Source organism: Aquarana catesbeiana, linkage group LG10 (assembly GCF_042186555.1).
Source record: "Aquarana catesbeiana isolate 2022-GZ linkage group LG10, ASM4218655v1, whole genome shotgun sequence".
Taxonomy (NCBI): Eukaryota; Metazoa; Chordata; class Amphibia; order Anura; family Ranidae; genus Aquarana; species Aquarana catesbeiana.
The window spans coordinates 203894380-203901933 of NC_133333.1; the positions used below are offsets into that span (position 1 = coordinate 203894380).

At 40.9% G+C, this 7554-nt stretch overlaps 1 protein-coding gene across 1 annotated transcript in view; it reads right to left on the reverse strand.

Annotated features, from left to right (window-relative positions):
* LOC141111125 (nicotinamide N-methyltransferase-like) overlaps positions 1–4237 on the reverse strand; it is a 40403-nt gene extending 36166 nt beyond the window's left edge. Inside the window, exon 1 of the mRNA XM_073603161.1 lies at positions 4106–4237. The gene's annotated coding sequence lies outside the window, so the exon portion shown is untranslated. The remainder of the gene's footprint in view (positions 1–4105) is intronic.
* Between the last annotated feature and the right edge of the window lie 3317 nt (positions 4238–7554).

Consider the following 7554-nt stretch of genomic DNA (forward strand, 5'->3'; position numbering starts at 1 on the left):
AATGTGGAGGGAGGAAGAGAAGACACCTTTCAGCTGCTGCAGGAGGTAAATAGAGGGGAAAGGTTCCAGCAAATTCTACCCCTGTTGCCCTCTTGTCCAGGTTCCAGGGGTCAGCCAGGAGGGGAAGCGATCTACCAATCGCCTGCCCATGATCGAGGGATAGATCGCAATTGATGGGTTCCCAACATCTGGTGTAAAACCTAATGCAACAGGGAGGCCACATGGGCCCCCTGTAGCATTGGTGAAGTTGCCATTGCAAGCCCTGCGACCCCTCAAGCTCCACCGGTGGGTGACAGTCTGATCATATTAGATAGCCTCTCCGAAGACACTCTCCTAGTGTCTCTTCATGCACGCACTCCTCCAGCAGCACTTTCTCTATAGGGGAAGGAGTCCTGAACCATAGACTGCACCTCAAGGCTGTGAACACCTGCACAATTACAGGTTACTGATCTCCAGTAAGATGTGGACACAGTGTTAGAGGCTTCATCCCTCACAAAACTCCTCAAAGTCTCCAGACTCCAGAACACAATCCAGGAATTACCATTCCTGGAGAAAACCTGCAAAACCAGTTTCTCCACTCAGAATGGACATCCTGGAGCTGCTCGACCTGCATCACTGAGAACCCTGTGTGACATATACCCCTTCCAACACTGGAAATGTGCAGCCCTGTCACAACACATACCTTTACTTAATCAATGTAAACTCTCACATTATGGGATTTATTTACTAAAGATGGAGAGTGCAAAATCAGGCTCACTTCTGCATAGAACCCAATCAGCTTCCAGGCTTTTATTGCCAAAGCTTAACTGAACAAGCTGAGATTAGAAGCGGTTTGGTTTCTCTGCAGAAGTGAGACTTATTTTGCAGTCTCCATCTTTAGTAAATAAACCCCAATGTTAGTACATCAGGTTCTATCAGTGTTGGTATTCATATAGGTTACAGTGTAACAACAAGTTCACACAGGATGCAGTATTGTTGAAAAATTGTAATTGATAATGATATGATAGGGGTTTAACCCCTAAGAGAAGTGTAAACACCTTCACCAAGTATAAAGTGTTCAATAATGTTTCCACACCCTTCACTTTATACTTAGGGAAGGTGTTTAGCACTGCTGATGTTTACACTTCTCTTAGACTCCTTTCACACTGGGGCGCTTTGCAGGCGATACAGCGCTAAAAATAGCGCCTGCAAAGTGCCCTGAAAGAGCCGCTCCTGTCTCCCCAATGTGGAGCGGTGCGCTGGCAGGACGCTAAAAAAAGTCAATCTTTGGAGTGGTGAAGGAGCGGTGTGTATACCGCTCCTGCCCATTGAAATCAATGGGCAGCGCGGCTATACCGCCGGCAAAGCGCTGCTGCAGCAGCGCTTTGCGGGTGGATTTAAGCCTTTCTCGGCTGGTTTTAACCCTTTCTCGCCCGCTAACGGGGGGGTAAAATAGCCCCAATAGTGGCTGAATAGCGTTGCAAAATTGACGGTAAAGCGCCGCTAAAAGTAGCGGCGCTTTACCGCCGACGCACCCACCGCCCCAGTGTGAAAGGGGCCTTAGGGGGTTTAAGCATATCAATTACATTTAGATTGATTTAATAGTAGCAGCTTAAGGGTCTGTGATCTTTTACTATAATAGGTTCATGAGCGCTGAGGGATAGTGGATACATGCTCCTTTGTGACGGTTTACTTTCATTTTCATTATTATACAGGATTTTACGCAGCGCTTTACAACTTGAGGGTAGCAAGTACAAATACAATACACTTTAATACAGTAGGAATCCGAGGGCCCTGCTCCTTAGAGCATTATTTCATATTGTTGAATAATTATTGTCAGTGATCAGAGAAAGAAGAGAGTCATATTTTTGTCTCTGTGCAATGCCTCTGCATCTCTCTGAAAAATAAGTCAGAGATTTAAAGAAAAAGAGTTGAAAGAGCTGATTCTCCGCTGCTAAATACCTGGAAATGACAGCCTAGGGCTGCTTTCACACTGGAGACGCTTTACAGGCACTATAGTGCTAAAAATAGCTCCTGAAGAGCCTCTCCTCTCACTCCAATGTGAAAGCCTGAGTACGCTGGCAGGACGGTAAAAAAAGTCCTGCAAGCAGCATCTTTGCAGCGCTCGAGGAGCAATGTATACACCGCTCCTAAAGCACCCCTGCCCATTGAAATCAATGGGCAGCGCTGCTGCATCGGCACTTTGCGGGCGGTTTTAACACTTTTTGGCCGCTAGCGGGGGGTTAAAAGCACCCCGCTAGCAACCAAAAACCTCCGCAGAAGCGACAGTAAAGTGCCGCTAAAAATGGCGGCGCTTTACCACCAATGCCCCAGTGTGAAAGTAGCCTAAGTCTAAAAGACTTCTGCTGTAAGCCTTCTATGCGGTGTCAGGGCCGTCTTTAATATTGATTGGACCCTGGGCAAAACTTTTCTTGGGGCCCCCTGTTCCATGCAGTTTTGCTCTCCACCTGCTCTGAGACATACAATAAATAGCAGCTAGACTTAAAATCAGTTTGCTGAATCAGATCAGGCAGCGATTGCGATTGGTTGCCAGAGGTTACAGTGTATCATTACCGCTCACTGACTGGTTGCTAGAGGTTACAGCACACATTATGGCTCACTGATTAGTTGCTAGAGGTTACAGCACATGATTTCTGCTTGTTGATTGGCTGCTAGAGATTCCTGTGGATATGACCTCAGGGAGGGCATGATATACATATCAATGCCGCCGGCCGCCGCTATTTACATATGAATGCCACCACTATTTACATATGAATGCCGGTAATTTACATGTAAACACAAGATCTGCAGGTGAGTCATCTGTACACAACAAAAAGGGCAGAGCTGGGCAGCGTTAGTAGCAGCACTTCACACTGAGATATTGGGACACAGCACGGGACTAAAACCTCAAGGGATGAGGGAATTTAAACCAGGATAGTCGGCAAGTATGAGGCAGCTGCTTTGGGCCCCACAACAATGACAGGGCCCAGGGCAGCTGCCCCTTTTGCCCTGCCTTAAAAACGGCCCTGTGCGGTGTTGTAATCTTACACTAAGTAACAAAAATTCTGACACATTCTAGCAAAATGTAACGGAAGTGGCGTTCCGTCGCCACCATCTTTCTACACCCCGCACTCCTCCATAGTAAGGATACACTGAGAAGGAGGAAAGCGGACATATTGTTACACCCACCGGAGTTTTGCATTTTACACTTATCGTGAAATACAGTACTTAGAACTCCATATGAATGTTTAGATGTTGAATTTTTAAAGCAGCGGCAAGCCTGCTCATCTCACAGGTTGGCTAATCTGACAGAAGTTCGCTGCTTTTAAAATTCAACATTTAAACATTCATATGGAGTTCCAAGTACTGTATTTCACGATATAACCTCAGTTTACTGTTGAAAATATTTCTAAAATGCAAAACTCCGGTGGGTTTAACAAGATGTCCACTTTCCCTCTTCTCAGTGTATCCTTACTATGGAGGAGTGTGAGGTGTAGCAAGATGGCGGTGATGAAACGTTACTTCCGTTACACATTCTGGCAGGTCACCAAATCTGATGAAACAATGGTGCTGGCTGTAACCAGGAAGTAGGAATTACAAATCAACTGCAAAAAAAGTAAGAAACATTCTTGGAGGGGAAGAATAATGCAGAATGTTATGGAAAGCTTAAATACACTGGATTTATTAAAAAGGAGCATTTGAGTGGCTGAGTTTTCTTCCTCTTTAACAAAAAAAAAAATACAAAAATGTTTTTTCTAGAGGCAATTTAGTCAAACTGAGAAAAGTGTTATTTTGCAAAAATTCCACCAAAAATATTGAATGAAATTGTGAACAGAAAAAAAAAAAAAAAAATACCCCGTACATCTGGTTAGGTCTAATGTAATGTGGGCAATATAAAAGGCATACAAAAATGCCTCTAATAATACATTTAATGCTTAGGTCTGCATTAAAAAAAAATGAATCACAATCCATTATTACTTATTACTAATGCACCAGTTACCACTTGATAAGTTAAATGTTGCAAAACTGTAAACAATATAACAAGTGCAATTTCTGAGTGGACTGATGCATTTCAGATTCTAAAAAAAAAAATCCTTTGGTGTTGGTTTTAGAATGGCTTCCTTACCTCAATTTGGTGCGCACTGCTCAGCTGAAGGCGTCCTACTTGTGAATTGCCGTGGAATTTCTAAGCACAATTTACATTGAAACCCGATGCTGACACCCTCCCTCACTACAAAGAATGCAACGAGAATTCCTGCATATTTGGCGTAGCTGTTATTTACCCTTTAAATGCTGGAGTGTGTCATTACCATTCACCACATCCCATGGTAATAGGGCGTACACACGGTCGGACTTTGTTCGGACATTCCGACAACAAAATCCTAGGATTTTTTCCGACGGATGTTGGCTCAAACTTGTCTTGCATACACACGGTCACACAAAGTTGTCGGAAAATCCGATCGTTTTAAACGCAGTGACGTAAAACATGTACGTCGGGACTATAAACGGGGCAGTGGCCAATAGCTTTCATCTCTTTTTTTATTCTGAGCATGCGTGGCACTTTGTCCGTCGGATTTGTGTACACACGATCGGAATTTCCGACAACGGATTTTGTTGTCGGAAAATTTTATCTCTTGCTCTCCAACTTTGTGTGTCGGAAAATCCGATGGAAAATGTCCGATGGAGCCCACACACGGTCGGAATTTCCGACAACACGCTCCGATCGGACATTTTCCATCGGAAAATCCGACCGTGTGTACGGGGCATTAGAGAGGACAAGTCTATCAACTCAGATGAAACCTGTCAAATGTAGATTGTTTTTTGGGGGTGCATCTCAGAAAATAATCAACACTGTAAAGGGCAACAATACTAGCTTTAACCTCCCTGGCGGTATGATTATTTCAGATTTTTGATGCTGAAAGCGGTACAATTATTTTGCATGGAAATTTGGCGTTTTATATCGTAGGCCTGTAATTCTTAGGAATAACTCACTTAAATCTGTCCAAACAAGAGTCTAGTAGACATCCCGGGTATGATAAAGTTTGAAAAACGAAATAAAAAATTATAATATAATAAATAACTATAAATATTTATAAAAAATAATAATAATATAATAATATTAAAAAATATTCAATAATGTAATCAAATCAAAAACACTGAAATTTGCTCAGTTGCAGAAATGTCGCTTTCGTTACTTTCAGTGTTTGATGACGGATCTCCCCACAAATCACTATCACTCAATTCTGCGAGTGATTCTAATTTATTATTGCTGTTTTCTAGCTGGTCTAAAGCCACTTTTGACGTAAACGGACATTTTTTGGTTGATATGGACAATCTCCAGTTTCCTGGCAGAAAGAACAGTATTTATAATATAAAACTGCACGCAGGATACTGGACAAACCACTAGGGACAAAGGGGATGTGTAATTATTTGATACAGTACTGTAATCTGTAAGATTACAGTATACTGTATCTATACTGTGTTTTTTACGTTTTGAATTTGGCGCCGAACTCCATCCCCGTGCGTCGCAGCGCTTGCAGGGAACGGAGCTCAGCACTGTGAATCTAGCGAGACATGGCGGCTCGCAGATCACAGCGGGGAGACATCGCAGGGGACAAGTTAAGTAACCTCTACATGGATCCTGCAATGCAATCCCGAGTCTGGCTCGGGGTTACCGCTTTTGGTACTGAAAATCCACCCCGAGCCAGACTCGGGAATACCGCTAGGGGGGTTAAAGTATAAATATAACAAAAAAGTAATTATATATATATATATATATATATATATATATATATATATATATATATTAAAAAATCACACAAAAAATGTTAAATAGACCCTACATGCACTGCTTTAAATTTAAGTCTCACTACAATAGCTGAAAAGTACCTTAGGTGGTCCAGACATAGACATTAAACACTGGACAATAATTCCAGCACTTAGCCAGGAAATTGACCCCTAGGTACTATAGCAGGGTCCCACCAAAATTACATCTTAGCAATGGTCTGCTCACTCAAAACCCACACCTAATCCTACATGAATTTACTTTTCAACTCTAAACTTTATGCATCTCCAGATCCATTTTCTAAAGAACATGCAGAATCATTTTGCATAATCTCCCATTTATGCACCACAAGGTGGGAGGCCTAAAAGAATTAAGGGAAGGGGACTATTACTCTTTTTTTTTTCACGGGAGCCTGCAATGCCAGGCTTCTGCACACACTGCCTGCAGGTCTGCTGCCCGTACCTCTGTACAGGCTTCAGTTAAAAAGTTTTAGGCAAGTTTTAGACAATAGAACTAATTATATGTTCCTGCTCTTAGGATTTTAACCAATGTGAATTAACCAAATAACCGGCTGCTGCTCTATTAAGGTACTGTACCCTTAGATTACATACATACAGTAGGTGTTACATAAAAACAAATTGTGTACTTGTGATAAATACATTTGCAATAAGCAAATAAACAATTGAAAAAAAATAATAATGTGAAATAAAGAATGGATAGATACATAAATAAACAAATGTCATTCATAAATTAGTCCATATCCTTGTATCTTCATACATGCAGAATGTGATGATCAATCGTGCACATTTTTAAAGTGCCAAAGGCTGTGTCTTTAAATAAGGTGCAAATCGTGCTCCTCTTCAACGTCCCCGCTCACTCACCGACTGGTGTGGATCCCTATATTATAAGAGTCACAAGTGCTTTATATTGTCTTGGATATACTGAAACTTGTAGTCCTCCTTGCTGGTTATGTTCCCCAGTGGTATGCCATAATGCAGTATTTTTAGCTATAGGCGGACATAAAGAGGATGGAAAAAGAGATCCAAATAGCGTAATTCCATTTATTAAAATAATTAACAAATTTAAAAGCAATTACACTCACTTGTGTATGAAAAAATGCAAGCAAAATGTAGAACCAGAAGTTCGCTTCAACTTGCTTCTCACCGGCCGGAAATTATGTCACCACCTGCCGTCACCTGACGTGTTTCGGCCCTCCCTCGGGTCGTTATCAAACGGTATCTTTGCCCTGTTGGAGAGGCGAAACGCATCAGTGAACACAGGTGGTGACATAAATAATGTAACGTCCTGTGAGCCACCACCACTCATTGAGACCAATGAGATGTCTAAAACCAGTGCTTCTATTTTGAATCAGCTGCTAGCGTTGCACATGTCTCATAAATCATGCAGGGGTAATCAAATCAAATATATAATACACTGCGCTATCAAAATATAAATCTAAATAGTAAAAAACATTGTGCTATAAACCAACAGCAATAAAGTGATATTCGTGCAGTCCATAAACAAATATGCAAAATTGCAAATAAAGTGACAATGTGCATTCACGTGAGAAATTCTGTAAATATAACGTCCATAAAAAAAAAAATTATATATATATATATATATATATATATATATATATATATACACACACACATATATATATATATATATATATATATATATAAAATAGATAATAAAAAATATATAAATATATAATGAATATATACTATATTTAAAAAATAAAAATAAAAAGTGCTGCGATGTGCTGTGCAATATTTAAAATATCAGTC